The sequence below is a fragment of the Schistocerca americana genome, unplaced genomic scaffold (genome assembly GCF_021461395.2).
Source record: "Schistocerca americana isolate TAMUIC-IGC-003095 unplaced genomic scaffold, iqSchAmer2.1 HiC_scaffold_637, whole genome shotgun sequence".
NCBI classification, from domain to species: Eukaryota; Metazoa; Arthropoda; class Insecta; order Orthoptera; family Acrididae; genus Schistocerca; species Schistocerca americana.
In genome coordinates, this window is record NW_025726387.1 from 1 (window position 1) to 12,627 (window position 12,627).

Here is a 12,627-nt window from a genome sequence, read left to right on the forward strand (position 1 = left end):
CTGCTGGAAGAAGAGGAAAAGGGAAGCTGTAAGTAGCAATAACAGGAAGTAAACATTTTCCCGCTGAAGCGTTGAAACGTTGTGGATAACAAACAAGAAATACGTTGGCGCCCTAGCAACAGCACCACCATCAGTCACAGAAAATTAAATGCCCCGGGTGAGGATCGAACTCACGACCTTAAGATTATGAGACTTACGCGCTGCCTACTGCGCTACCGAGGCACGGGTGCACCGCTTGTCCTGCAAACTGGGTAAATGCCGTACCCAATATTAGACGTAGAGACACTGTACTTCCTGGATAATGTGTTCTGTTGCTACACGTGCACTGCCGGCCCAGTTGATTGCGGTGCTGCTGCAGCTGTTGCAACGATAGGCAGCACTCCTTGTCGTTAAAGTTCAGAGCCTCGGAGGCACCCGGACCCGGCAACTTGTGAGGCCAGGCCGACGCTAGTCTGTAGAACATGATGCGAGCGTCCTAGTGGGGACCCGCGAGTGCTGCGTTCTCGGTCCTTCTCAAGGGAAATCCAGCTACACATTCTTGTGGATCGTGCATCTCAAGCGCTCAAGCCACGCGGCAGCATCATCGCGGGAAAAGCAAAATGATGCATCGGCCGGGAATCGAACCCGGGCCGCCCGCGTGGCAGGCGAGCATTCTACCACTGAACCACCAATGCTGGGGCCAGCGGTAACTTGACGCTGCTTCCCGAGCAGATGTCTCAAGGGAAAGTGGGACTGCCGTCAAGCGCCGTAGCATTCTGTGGGAAAGATGCTGCAGACGCTGAATCCTGCACTGCACTGCTTAAAAATGCCGCCAGAACGCGGTCCTCTGCGTACTCTTGCGTCGCCGGCGCCCAACTCTTGCCAAAGGATGCGAAATGTGCGCGGATACGCTGTCCGAATGCGTCTGGATGTGCTCCCCTAGCCTGCCTCGAAATGCGCCTGCCAGGTACGATCACCTTCGGCCGCTGCCGACTGGCGGGAAGCCGATACAGCGCGGACGCGCTGCGCTCGCTTGTGCGGTGGTGGTGTAATGGTCAGCATAGTTGCCTTCCAAGCAGTTGATCCGGGTTCGATTCCCGGCCACCGCAGCAGGCTTTTAATTTCGCGTATGAGTACTTTTGCCACGCGCTCTTAAATTATTGTTTTTTCGCCCTCTTACTCGCTGCATACCAGCCCTTAGTGTGTCTCGACTTGTCTCGACTTTGCTCAGCTGACGCGAGAGCTGACGCTCTCAAATCGGCCTTTATCAAAACGACAAGCACGAGAAACGACTGAGAGAGCTAAGGAGAGGCGAGGCGATGGACACACAGCACGTCCCCTTCATTTCACGGTGGCGTCTCCCTGACCGAATCGGGCTGTAGCTCCGAAAACAAAGGAGAAACAAAAATAGGAAGTAAAAGTGCAAATAGTGCCCTGTGTTCCCATGCGCTCACCCGCCCAAGTACTGACAAGGGCCAAAGTTGTTACGCATCGGCAATCGGACACTTTCTTTCATTTTCTCTTTATCGGTTGAGAACCAGTGTATTCAAGATATTATGGCCATTGCCGAGTGAATGCTGTAGCGCTTCCCGACGAGTCGGGTTCGGATCCTCTGTCAACTTCCACGCAGGGTGATGATCTTCTGGTCATCACACTCGCCAGCTGAAATCGGCGCTGCCTTTTCGTAGTAGTAAAAGAGTAGTGGCCCGTGGGGGATCGAACCCACGACCTTCGCGTTATTAGCACGACGCTCTAACCAACTGAGCTAACGGGCCTCGGCAGATGCAGTTGCTCAGCCCTACGCTGGAAACAGGTGGCATGAAGCCATACACCATTTCTATGGTCGTCGTGTGTCTGCTTCCCTAGTCTATATTCTGCTGACGGTCACGAAACAGTAGCTATATTGCGAGCAGGACGGGAAACGGCCGCTCGGACAGCTCAAACCTGTCACGATTCGTGTGGAAAAAATTCCGTTCCGGTACCGGGAATCGAACCCGGGCCTCCTGGGTGAAAGCCAGGTATCCTAGCCACTTTTTTTTTTTTTTTTTTTTTTTTTTTTTTTTTAAATCTCGTTTTGATTCCTTTTGTTCGTTGCATCTGCTCGGGGCGGACGTCGTAAGACAGCCGTATAGTTCGTTGTTGATCGATTAGCTCAGTTTTTTTTATTACAGAGGGCTGCTAACCCTCTGACCGAACACGCTGAGCTACCGTGCCGGCGCCACTAGACCACACCGGATGTGGCCGTTTCGTTCGACCGTTCGTACGGTCGCTTGTCGCATTTCGTGTCGAGTGCCGCGTCGGCGCCCCTCTCTCTTTGCGAGCATCTTTGCACATAGTGACTGGCAAGGCGCGCACCTCAAACGTCGCAGAGCAATGCTTTTGGCTTCATGCTCTGCTGGAAGAAGAGGAAAAGGGAAGCTGTAAGTAGCAATAACAGGAAGTAAACATTTTCCCGCTGAAGCGTTGAAACGTTGTGGATAACAAACAAGAAATACGTTGGCGCCCTAGCAACAGCACCACCATCAGTCACAGAAAATTAAATGCCCCGGGTGAGGATCGAACTCACGACCTTAAGATTATGAGACTTACGCGCTGCCTACTGCGCTACCGAGGCACGGGTGCACCGCTTGTCCTGCAAACTGGGTAAATGCCGTACCCAATATTAGACGTAGAGACACTGTACTTCCTGGATAATGTGTTCTGTTGCTACACGTGCACTGCCGGCCCAGTTGATTGCGGTGCTGCTGCAGCTGTTGCAACGATAGGCAGCACTCCTTGTCGTTAAAGTTCAGAGCCTCGGAGGCACCCGGACCCGGCAACTTGTGAGGCCAGGCCGACGCTAGTCTGTAGAACATGATGCGAGCGTCCTAGTGGGGACCCGCGAGTGCTGCGTTCTCGGTCCTTCTCAAGGGAAATCCAGCTACACATTCTTGTGGATCGTGCATCTCAAGCGCTCAAGCCACGCGGCAGCATCATCGCGGGAAAAGCAAAATGATGCATCGGCCGGGAATCGAACCCGGGCCGCCCGCGTGGCAGGCGAGCATTCTACCACTGAACCACCAATGCTGGGGCCAGCGGTAACTTGACGCTGCTTCCCGAGCAGATGTCTCAAGGGAAAGTGGGACTGCCGTCAAGCGCCGTAGCATTCTGTGGGAAAGATGCTGCAGACGCTGAATCCTGCACTGCACTGCTTAAAAATGCCGCCAGAACGCGGTCCTCTGCGTACTCTTGCGTCGCCGGCGCCCAACTCTTGCCAAAGGATGCGAAATGTGCGCGGATACGCTGTCCGAATGCGTCTGGATGTGCTCCCCTAGCCTGCCTCGAAATGCGCCTGCCAGGTACGATCACCTTCGGCCGCTGCCGACTGGCGGGAAGCCGATACAGCGCGGACGCGCTGCGCTCGCTTGTGCGGTGGTGGTGTAATGGTCAGCATAGTTGCCTTCCAAGCAGTTGATCCGGGTTCGATTCCCGGCCACCGCAGCAGGCTTTTAATTTCGCGTATGAGTACTTTTGCCACGCGCTCTTAAATTATTGTTTTTTCGCCCTCTTACTCGCTGCATACCAGCCCTTAGTGTGTCTCGACTTGTCTCGACTTTGCTCAGCTGACGCGAGAGCTGACGCTCTCAAATCGGCCTTTATCAAAACGACAAGCACGAGAAACGACTGAGAGAGCTAAGGAGAGGCGAGGCGATGGACACACAGCACGTCCCCTTCATTTCACGGTGGCGTCTCCCTGACCGAATCGGGCTGTAGCTCCGAAAACAAAGGAGAAACAAAAATAGGAAGTAAAAGTGCAAATAGTGCCCTGTGTTCCCATGCGCTCACCCGCCCAAGTACTGACAAGGGCCAAAGTTGTTACGCATCGGCAATCGGACACTTTCTTTCATTTTCTCTTTATCGGTTGAGAACCAGTGTATTCAAGATATTATGGCCATTGCCGAGTGAATGCTGTAGCGCTTCCCGACGAGTCGGGTTCGGATCCTCTGTCAACTTCCACGCAGGGTGATGATCTTCTGGTCATCACACTCGCCAGCTGAAATCGGCGCTGCCTTTTCGTAGTAGTAAAAGAGTAGTGGCCCGTGGGGGGATCGAACCCACGACCTTCGCGTTATTAGCACGACGCTCTAACCAACTGAGCTAACGGGCCTCGGCAGATGCAGTTGCTCAGCCCTACGCTGGAAACAGGTGGCATGAAGCCATACACCATTTCTATGGTCGTCGTGTGTCTGCTTCCCTAGTCTATATTCTGCTGACGGTCACGAAACAGTAGCTATATTGCGAGCAGGACGGGAAACGGCCGCTCGGACAGCTCAAACCTGTCACGATTCGTGTGGAAAAAATTCCGTTCCGGTACCGGGAATCGAACCCGGGCCTCCTGGGTGAAAGCCAGGTATCCTAGCCACTTTTTTTTTTTTTTTTTTTTTTTTTTTTTTTTTAAATCTCGTTTTGATTCCTTTTGTTCGTTGCATCTGCTCGGGGCGGACGTCGTAAGACAGCCGTATAGTTCGTTGTTGATCGATTAGCTCAGTTTTTTTTTATTACAGAGGGCTGCTAACCCTCTGACCGAACACGCTGAGCTACCGTGCCGGCGCCACTAGACCACACCGGATGTGGCCGTTTCGTTCGACCGTTCGTACGGTCGCTTGTCGCATTTCGTGTCGAGTGCCGCGTCGGCGCCCCTCTCTCTTTGCGAGCATCTTTGCACATAGTGACTGGCAAGGCGCGCACCTCAAACGTCGCAGAGCAATGCTTTTGGCTTCATGCTCTGCTGGAAGAAGAGGAAAAGGGAAGCTGTAAGTAGCAATAACAGGAAGTAAACATTTTCCCGCTGAAGCGTTGAACGTTGTGGATAACAAACAAGAAATACGTTGGCGCCCTAGCAACAGCACCACCATCAGTCACAGAAAATTAAATGCCCCGGGTGAGGATCGAACTCACGACCTTAAGATTATGAGACTTACGCGCTGCCTACTGCGCTACCGAGGCACGGGTGCACCGCTTGTCCTGCAAACTGGGTAAATGCCGTACCCAATATTAGACGTAGAGACACTGTACTTCCTGGATAATGTGTTCTGTTGCTACACGTGCACTGCCGGGCCCAGTTGATTGCGGTGCTGCTGCAGCTGTTGCAACGATAGGCAGCACTCCTTGTCGTTAAAGTTCAGAGCCTCGGAGGCACCCGGACCCGGCAACTTGTGAGGCCAGGCCGACGCTAGTCTGTAGAACATGATGCGAGCGTCCTAGTGGGGACCCGCGAGTGCTGCGTTCTCGGTCCTTCTCAAGGGAAATCCAGCTACACATTCTTGTGGATCGTGCATCTCAAGCGCTCAAGCCACGCGGCAGCATCATCGCGGGAAAAGCAAAATGATGCATCGGCCGGGAATCGAACCCGGGCCGCCCGCGTGGCAGGCGAGCATTCTACCACTGAACCACCAATGCTGGGGCCAGCGGTAACTTGACGCTGCTTCCCGAGCAGATGTCTCAAGGGGAAAGTGGGACTGCCGTCAAGCGCCGTAGCATTCTGTGGGAAAGATGCTGCAGACGCTGAATCCTGCACTGCACTGCTTAAAAATGCCGCCAGAACGCGGTCCTCTGCGTACTCTTGCGTCGCCGGCGCCCAACTCTTGCCAAAGGATGCGAAATGTGCGCGGATACGCTGTCCGAATGCGTCTGGATGTGCTCCCCTAGCCTGCCTCGAAATGCGCCTGCCAGGTACGATCACCTTCGGCCGCTGCCGACTGGCGGGAAGCCGATACAGCGCGGACGCGCTGCGCTCGCTTGTGCGGTGGTGGTGTAATGGTCAGCATAGTTGCCTTCCAAGCAGTTGATCCGGGTTCGATTCCCGGCCACCGCAGCAGGCTTTTAATTTCGCGTATGAGTACTTTTGCCACGCGCTCTTAAATTATTGTTTTTTCGCCCTCTTACTCGCTGCATACCAGCCCTTAGTGTGTCTCGACTTGTCTCGACTTTGCTCAGCTGACGCGAGAGCTGACGCTCTCAAATCGGCCTTTATCAAAACGACAAGCACGAGAAACGACTGAGAGAGCTAAGGAGAGGCGAGGCGATGGACACACAGCACGTCCCCTTCATTTCACGGTGGCGTCTCCCTGACCGAATCGGGCTGTAGCTCCGAAACAAAGGAGAAACAAAAATAGGAAGTAAAAGTGCAAATAGTGCCCTGTGTTCCCATGCGCTCACCCGCCCAAGTACTGACAAGGGCCAAAGTTGTTACGCATCGGCAATCGGACACTTTCTTTCATTTTCTCTTTATCGGTTGAGAACCAGTGTATTCAAGATATTATGGCCATTGCCGAGTGAATGCTGTAGCGCTTCCCGACGAGTCGGGTTCGGATCCTCTGTCAACTTCCACGCAGGGTGATGATCTTCTGGTCATCACACTCGCCAGCTGAAATCGGCGCTGCCTTTTCGTAGTAGTAAAAGAGTAGTGGCCCGTGGGGGGATCGAACCCACGACCTTCGCGTTATTAGCACGACGCTCTAACCAACTGAGCTAACGGGCCTCGGCAGATGCAGTTGCTCAGCCCTACGCTGGAAACAGGTGGCATGAAGCCATACACCATTTCTATGGTCGTCGTGTGTCTGCTTCCCTAGTCTATATTCTGCTGACGGTCACGAAACAGTAGCTATATTGCGAGCAGGACGGGAAACGGCCGCTCGGACAGCTCAAACCTGTCACGATTCGTGTGGAAAAATTCCGTTCCGGTACCGGGAATCGAACCCGGGCCTCCTGGGTGAAAGCCAGGTATCCTAGCCACTTTTTTTTTTTTTTTTTTTTTTTTTTTTTTTAAATCTCGTTTTGATTCCTTTTGTTCGTTGCATCTGCTCGGGGCGGACGTCGTAAGACAGCCGTATAGTTCGTTGTTGATCGATTAGCTCAGTTTTTTTTATTACAGAGGGCTGCTAACCCTCTGACCGAACACGCTGAGCTACCGTGCCGGCGCCACTAGACCACACCGGATGTGGCCGTTTCGTTCGACCGTTCGTACGGTCGCTTGTCGCATTTCGTGTCGAGTGCCGCGTCGGCGCCCCTCTCTCTTTGCGAGCATCTTTGCACATAGTGACTGGCAAGGCGCGCACCTCAAACGTCGCAGAGCAATGCTTTTGGCTTCATGCTCTGCTGGAAGAAGAGGAAAAGGGAAGCTGTAAGTAGCAATAACAGGAAGTAAACATTTTCCCGCTGAAGCGTTGAAACGTTGTGGATAACAAACAAGAAATACGTTGGCGCCCTAGCAACAGCACCACCATCAGTCACAGAAAATTAAATGCCCCGGGTGAGGATCGAACTCACGACCTTAAGATTATGAGACTTACGCGCTGCCTACTGCGCTACCGAGGCACGGGTGCACCGCTTGTCCTGCAAACTGGGTAAATGCCGTACCCAATATTAGACGTAGAGACACTGTACTTCCTGGATAATGTGTTCTGTTGCTACACGTGCACTGCCGGCCCAGTTGATTGCGGTGCTGCTGCAGCTGTTGCAACGATAGGCAGCACTCCTTGTCGTTAAAGTTCAGAGCCTCGGAGGCACCCGGACCCGGCAACTTGTGAGGCCAGGCCGACGCTAGTCTGTAGAACATGATGCGAGCGTCCTAGTGGGGACCCGCGAGTGCTGCGTTCTCGGTCCTTCTCAAGGGAAATCCAGCTACACATTCTTGTGGATCGTGCATCTCAAGCGCTCAAGCCACGCGGCAGCATCATCGCGGGAAAAGCAAAATGATGCATCGGCCGGGAATCGAACCCGGGCCGCCCGCGTGGCAGGCGAGCATTCTACCACTGAACCACCAATGCTGGGGCCAGCGGTAACTTGACGCTGCTTCCCGAGCAGATGTCTCAAGGGAAAGTGGGACTGCCGTCAAGCGCCGTAGCATTCTGTGGGAAAGATGCTGCAGACGCTGAATCCTGCACTGCACTGCTTAAAAATGCCGCCAGAACGCGGTCCTCTGCGTACTCTTGCGTCGCCGGCGCCCAACTCTTGCCAAAGGATGCGAAATGTGCGCGGATACGCTGTCCGAATGCGTCTGGATGTGCTCCCCTAGCCTGCCTCGAAATGCGCCTGCCAGGTACGATCACCTTCGGCCGCTGCCGACTGGCGGGAAGCCGATACAGCGCGGACGCGCTGCGCTCGCTTGTGCGGTGGTGGTGTAATGGTCAGCATAGTTGCCTTCCAAGCAGTTGATCCGGGTTCGATTCCCGGCCACCGCAGCAGGCTTTTAATTTCGCGTATGAGTACTTTTGCCACGCGCTCTTAAATTATTGTTTTTTCGCCCTCTTACTCGCTGCATACCAGCCCTTAGTGTGTCTCGACTTGTCTCGACTTTGCTCAGCTGACGCGAGAGCTGACGCTCTCAAATCGGCCTTTATCAAAACGACAAGCACGAGAAACGACTGAGAGAGCTAAGGAGAGGCGAGGCGATGGACACACAGCACGTCCCCTTCATTTCACGGTGGCGTCTCCCTGACCGAATCGGGCTGTAGCTCCGAAAACAAAGGAGAAACAAAAATAGGAAGTAAAAGTGCAAATAGTGCCCTGTGTTCCCATGCGCTCACCCGCCCAAGTACTGACAAGGGCCAAAGTTGTTACGCATCGGCAATCGGACACTTTCTTTCATTTTCTCTTTATCGGTTGAGAACCAGTGTATTCAAGATATTATGGCCATTGCCGAGTGAATGCTGTAGCGCTTCCCGACGAGTCGGGTTCGGATCCTCTGTCAACTTCCACGCAGGGTGATGATCTTCTGGTCATCACACTCGCCAGCTGAAATCGGCGCTGCCTTTTCGTAGTAGTAAAAGAGTAGTGGCCCGTGGGGGGATCGAACCCACGACCTTCGCGTTATTAGCACGACGCTCTAACCAACTGAGCTAACGGGCCTCGGCAGATGCAGTTGCTCAGCCCTACGCTGGAAACAGGTGGCATGAAGCCATACACCATTTCTATGGTCGTCGTGTGTCTGCTTCCCTAGTCTATATTCTGCTGACGGTCACGAAACAGTAGCTATATTGCGAGCAGGACGGGAAACGGCCGCTCGGACAGCTCAAACCTGTCACGATTCGTGTGGAAAAAATTCCGTTCCGGTACCGGGAATCGAACCCGGGCCTCCTGGGTGAAAGCCAGGTATCCTAGCCACTTTTTTTTTTTTTTTTTTTTTTTTTTTTTTTTAAATCTCGTTTTGATTCCTTTTGTTCGTTGCATCTGCTCGGGGCGGACGTCGTAAGACAGCCGTATAGTTCGTTGTTGATCGATTAGCTCAGTTTTTTTTATTACAGAGGGCTGCTAACCCTCTGACCGAACACGCTGAGCTACCGTGCCGGCGCCACTAGACCACACCGGATGTGGCCGTTTCGTTCGACCGTTCGTACGGTCGCTTGTCGCATTTCGTGTCGAGTGCCGCGTCGGCGCCCCTCTCTCTTTGCGAGCATCTTTGCACATAGTGACTGGCAAGGCGCGCACCTCAAACGTCGCAGAGCAATGCTTTTGGCTTCATGCTCTGCTGGAAGAAGAGGAAAAGGGAAGCTGTAAGTAGCAATAACAGGAAGTAAACATTTTCCCGCTGAAGCGTTGAAACGTTGTGGATAACAAACAAGAAATACGTTGGCGCCCTAGCAACAGCACCACCATCAGTCACAGAAAATTAAATGCCCCGGGTGAGGATCGAACTCACGACCTTAAGATTATGAGACTTACGCGCTGCCTACTGCGCTACCGAGGCACGGGTGCACCGCTTGTCCTGCAAACTGGGTAAATGCCGTACCCAATATTAGACGTAGAGACACTGTACTTCCTGGATAATGTGTTCTGTTGCTACACGTGCACTGCCGGCCCAGTTGATTGCGGTGCTGCTGCAGCTGTTGCAACGATAGGCAGCACTCCTTGTCGTTAAAGTTCAGAGCCTCGGAGGCACCCGGACCCGGCAACTTGTGAGGCCAGGCCGACGCTAGTCTGTAGAACATGATGCGAGCGTCCTAGTGGGGACCCGCGAGTGCTGCGTTCTCGGTCCTTCTCAAGGGAAATCCAGCTACACATTCTTGTGGATCGTGCATCTCAAGCGCTCAAGCCACGCGGCAGCATCATCGCGGGAAAAGCAAAATGATGCATCGGCCGGGAATCGAACCCGGGCCGCCCGCGTGGCAGGCGAGCATTCTACCACTGAACCACCAATGCTGGGGCCAGCGGTAACTTGACGCTGCTTCCCGAGCAGATGTCTCAAGGGAAAGTGGGACTGCCGTCAAGCGCCGTAGCATTCTGTGGGAAAGATGCTGCAGACGCTGAATCCTGCACTGCACTGCTTAAAAATGCCGCCAGAACGCGGTCCTCTGCGTACTCTTGCGTCGCCGGCGCCCAACTCTTGCCAAAGGATGCGAAATGTGCGCGGATACGCTGTCCGAATGCGTCTGGATGTGCTCCCCTAGCCTGCCTCGAAATGCGCCTGCCAGGTACGATCACCTTCGGCCGCTGCCGACTGGCGGGAAGCCGATACAGCGCGGACGCGCTGCGCTCGCTTGTGCGGTGGTGGTGTAATGGTCAGCATAGTTGCCTTCCAAGCAGTTGATCCGGGTTCGATTCCCGGCCACCGCAGCAGGCTTTTAATTTCGCGTATGAGTACTTTTGCCACGCGCTCTTAAATTATTGTTTTTTCGCCCTCTTACTCGCTGCATACCAGCCCTTAGTGTGTCTCGACTTGTCTCGACTTTGCTCAGCTGACGCGAGAGCTGACGCTCTCAAATCGGCCTTTATCAAAACGACAAGCACGAGAAACGACTGAGAGAGCTAAGGAGAGGCGAGGCGATGGACACACAGCACGTCCCCTTCATTTCACGGTGGCGTCTCCCTGACCGAATCGGGCTGTAGCTCCGAAAACAAAGGAGAAACAAAAATAGGAAGTAAAAGTGCAAATAGTGCCCTGTGTTCCCATGCGCTCACCCGCCCAAGTACTGACAAGGGCCAAAGTTGTTACGCATCGGCAATCGGACACTTTCTTTCATTTTCTCTTTATCGGTTGAGAACCAGTGTATTCAAGATATTATGGCCATTGCCGAGTGAATGCTGTAGCGCTTCCCGACGAGTCGGGTTCGGATCCTCTGTCAACTTCCACGCAGGGTGATGATCTTCTGGTCATCACACTCGCCAGCTGAAATCGGCGCTGCCTTTTCGTAGTAGTAAAAGAGTAGTGGCCCGTGGGGGGATCGAACCCACGACCTTCGCGTTATTAGCACGACGCTCTAACCAACTGAGCTAACGGGCCTCGGCAGATGCAGTTGCTCAGCCCTACGCTGGAAACAGGTGGCATGAAGCCATACACCATTTCTATGGTCGTCGTGTGTCTGCTTCCCTAGTCTATATTCTGCTGACGGTCACGAAACAGTAGCTATATTGCGAGCAGGACGGGAAACGGCCGCTCGGACAGCTCAAACCTGTCACGATTCGTGTGGAAAAAATTCCGTTCCGGTACCGGGAATCGAACCCGGGCCTCCTGGGTGAAAGCCAGGTATCCTAGCCACTTTTTTTTTTTTTTTTTTTTTTTTTTTTTTTTAAATCTCGTTTTGATTCCTTTTGTTCGTTGCATCTGCTCGGGGCGGACGTCGTAAGACAGCCGTATAGTTCGTTGTTGATCGATTAGCTCAGTTTTTTTTATTACAGAGGGCTGCTAACCCTCTGACCGAACACGCTGAGCTACCGTGCCGGCGCCACTAGACCACACCGGATGTGGCCGTTTCGTTCGACCGTTCGTACGGTCGCTTGTCGCATTTCGTGTCGAGTGCCGCGTCGGCGCCCCTCTCTCTTTGCGAGCATCTTTGCACATAGTGACTGGCAAGGCGCGCACCTCAAACGTCGCAGAGCAATGCTTTTGGCTTCATGCTCTGCTGGAAGAAGAGGAAAAGGGAAGCTGTAAGTAGCAATAACAGGAAGTAAACATTTTCCCGCTGAAGCGTTGAAACGTTGTGGATAACAAACAAGAAATACGTTGGCGCCCTAGCAACAGCACCACCATCAGTCACAGAAAATTAAATGCCCCGGGTGAGGATCGAACTCACGACCTTAAGATTATGAGACTTACGCGCTGCCTACTGCGCTACCGAGGCACGGGTGCACCGCTTGTCCTGCAAACTGGGTAAATGCCGTACCCAATATTAGACGTAGAGACACTGTACTTCCTGGATAATGTGTTCTGTTGCTACACGTGCACTGCCGGCCCAGTTGATTGCGGTGCTGCTGCAGCTGTTGCAACGATAGGCAGCACTCCTTGTCGTTAAAGTTCAGAGCCTCGGAGGCACCCGGACCCGGCAACTTGTGAGGCCAGGCCGACGCTAGTCTGTAGAACATGATGCGAGCGTCCTAGTGGGGACCCGCGAGTGCTGCGTTCTCGGTCCTTCTCAAGGGAAATCCAGCTACACATTCTTGTGGATCGTGCATCTCAAGCGCTCAAGCCACGCGGCAGCATCATCGCGGGAAAAGCAAAATGATGCATCGGCCGGGAATCGAACCCGGGCCGCCCGCGTGGCAGGCGAGCATTCTACCACTGAACCACCAATGCTGGGGCCAGCGGTAACTTGACGCTGCTTCCCGAGCAGATGTCTCAAGGGAAAGTGGGACTGCCGTCAAGCGCCGTAGCATTCTGTGGGAAAGATGCTG

The 12,627-nt window shown here is 53.6% G+C and overlaps 22 non-coding genes across 22 annotated transcripts; 5 read left to right on the top strand and 17 right to left on the bottom strand.

Moving 5' to 3' along the window:
- Positions 1-149: 149 nt before the first annotated feature.
- Trnam-cau lies at positions 150-222 on the bottom strand. The gene has a single exon. It is a non-coding gene; the product is annotated as a tRNA-Met (tRNA).
- Positions 223-603: 381 nt separating this feature from the next.
- On the bottom strand, positions 604-674 carry Trnag-gcc. Its single transcript has one exon. It is a non-coding gene; the product is annotated as a tRNA-Gly (tRNA).
- A 342-nt stretch (positions 675-1,016) lies between these two features.
- Positions 1,017-1,088, top strand: Trnag-ucc. The gene has a single exon. It is a non-coding gene; the product is annotated as a tRNA-Gly (tRNA).
- Positions 1,089-1,681: 593 nt separating this feature from the next.
- Trnai-aau lies at positions 1,682-1,754 on the bottom strand. Its single transcript has one exon. It is a non-coding gene; the product is annotated as a tRNA-Ile (tRNA).
- Positions 1,755-2,520: 766 nt separating this feature from the next.
- Positions 2,521-2,593, bottom strand: Trnam-cau. Its single transcript has one exon. It is a non-coding gene; the product is annotated as a tRNA-Met (tRNA).
- A 381-nt stretch (positions 2,594-2,974) lies between these two features.
- Positions 2,975-3,045, bottom strand: Trnag-gcc. Its single transcript has one exon. It is a non-coding gene; the product is annotated as a tRNA-Gly (tRNA).
- A 342-nt stretch (positions 3,046-3,387) lies between these two features.
- Positions 3,388-3,459, top strand: Trnag-ucc. The gene has a single exon. It is a non-coding gene; the product is annotated as a tRNA-Gly (tRNA).
- A 593-nt stretch (positions 3,460-4,052) lies between these two features.
- Positions 4,053-4,126, bottom strand: Trnai-aau. Its single transcript has one exon. It is a non-coding gene; the product is annotated as a tRNA-Ile (tRNA).
- A 766-nt stretch (positions 4,127-4,892) lies between these two features.
- Trnam-cau lies at positions 4,893-4,965 on the bottom strand. The gene has a single exon. It is a non-coding gene; the product is annotated as a tRNA-Met (tRNA).
- A 382-nt stretch (positions 4,966-5,347) lies between these two features.
- On the bottom strand, positions 5,348-5,418 carry Trnag-gcc. The gene has a single exon. It is a non-coding gene; the product is annotated as a tRNA-Gly (tRNA).
- Positions 5,419-5,761: 343 nt separating this feature from the next.
- Trnag-ucc lies at positions 5,762-5,833 on the top strand. The gene has a single exon. It is a non-coding gene; the product is annotated as a tRNA-Gly (tRNA).
- Positions 5,834-6,425: 592 nt separating this feature from the next.
- Trnai-aau lies at positions 6,426-6,499 on the bottom strand. The gene has a single exon. It is a non-coding gene; the product is annotated as a tRNA-Ile (tRNA).
- Positions 6,500-7,262: 763 nt separating this feature from the next.
- Trnam-cau lies at positions 7,263-7,335 on the bottom strand. Its single transcript has one exon. It is a non-coding gene; the product is annotated as a tRNA-Met (tRNA).
- Positions 7,336-7,716: 381 nt separating this feature from the next.
- Positions 7,717-7,787, bottom strand: Trnag-gcc. The gene has a single exon. It is a non-coding gene; the product is annotated as a tRNA-Gly (tRNA).
- Positions 7,788-8,129: 342 nt separating this feature from the next.
- On the top strand, positions 8,130-8,201 carry Trnag-ucc. The gene has a single exon. It is a non-coding gene; the product is annotated as a tRNA-Gly (tRNA).
- Positions 8,202-8,794: 593 nt separating this feature from the next.
- Positions 8,795-8,868, bottom strand: Trnai-aau. Its single transcript has one exon. It is a non-coding gene; the product is annotated as a tRNA-Ile (tRNA).
- Positions 8,869-9,633: 765 nt separating this feature from the next.
- Positions 9,634-9,706, bottom strand: Trnam-cau. Its single transcript has one exon. It is a non-coding gene; the product is annotated as a tRNA-Met (tRNA).
- Positions 9,707-10,087: 381 nt separating this feature from the next.
- Trnag-gcc lies at positions 10,088-10,158 on the bottom strand. Its single transcript has one exon. It is a non-coding gene; the product is annotated as a tRNA-Gly (tRNA).
- A 342-nt stretch (positions 10,159-10,500) lies between these two features.
- On the top strand, positions 10,501-10,572 carry Trnag-ucc. The gene has a single exon. It is a non-coding gene; the product is annotated as a tRNA-Gly (tRNA).
- A 593-nt stretch (positions 10,573-11,165) lies between these two features.
- Trnai-aau lies at positions 11,166-11,239 on the bottom strand. Its single transcript has one exon. It is a non-coding gene; the product is annotated as a tRNA-Ile (tRNA).
- Positions 11,240-12,004: 765 nt separating this feature from the next.
- On the bottom strand, positions 12,005-12,077 carry Trnam-cau. The gene has a single exon. It is a non-coding gene; the product is annotated as a tRNA-Met (tRNA).
- Positions 12,078-12,458: 381 nt separating this feature from the next.
- Positions 12,459-12,529, bottom strand: Trnag-gcc. The gene has a single exon. It is a non-coding gene; the product is annotated as a tRNA-Gly (tRNA).
- Positions 12,530-12,627: the final 98 nt, after the last annotated feature.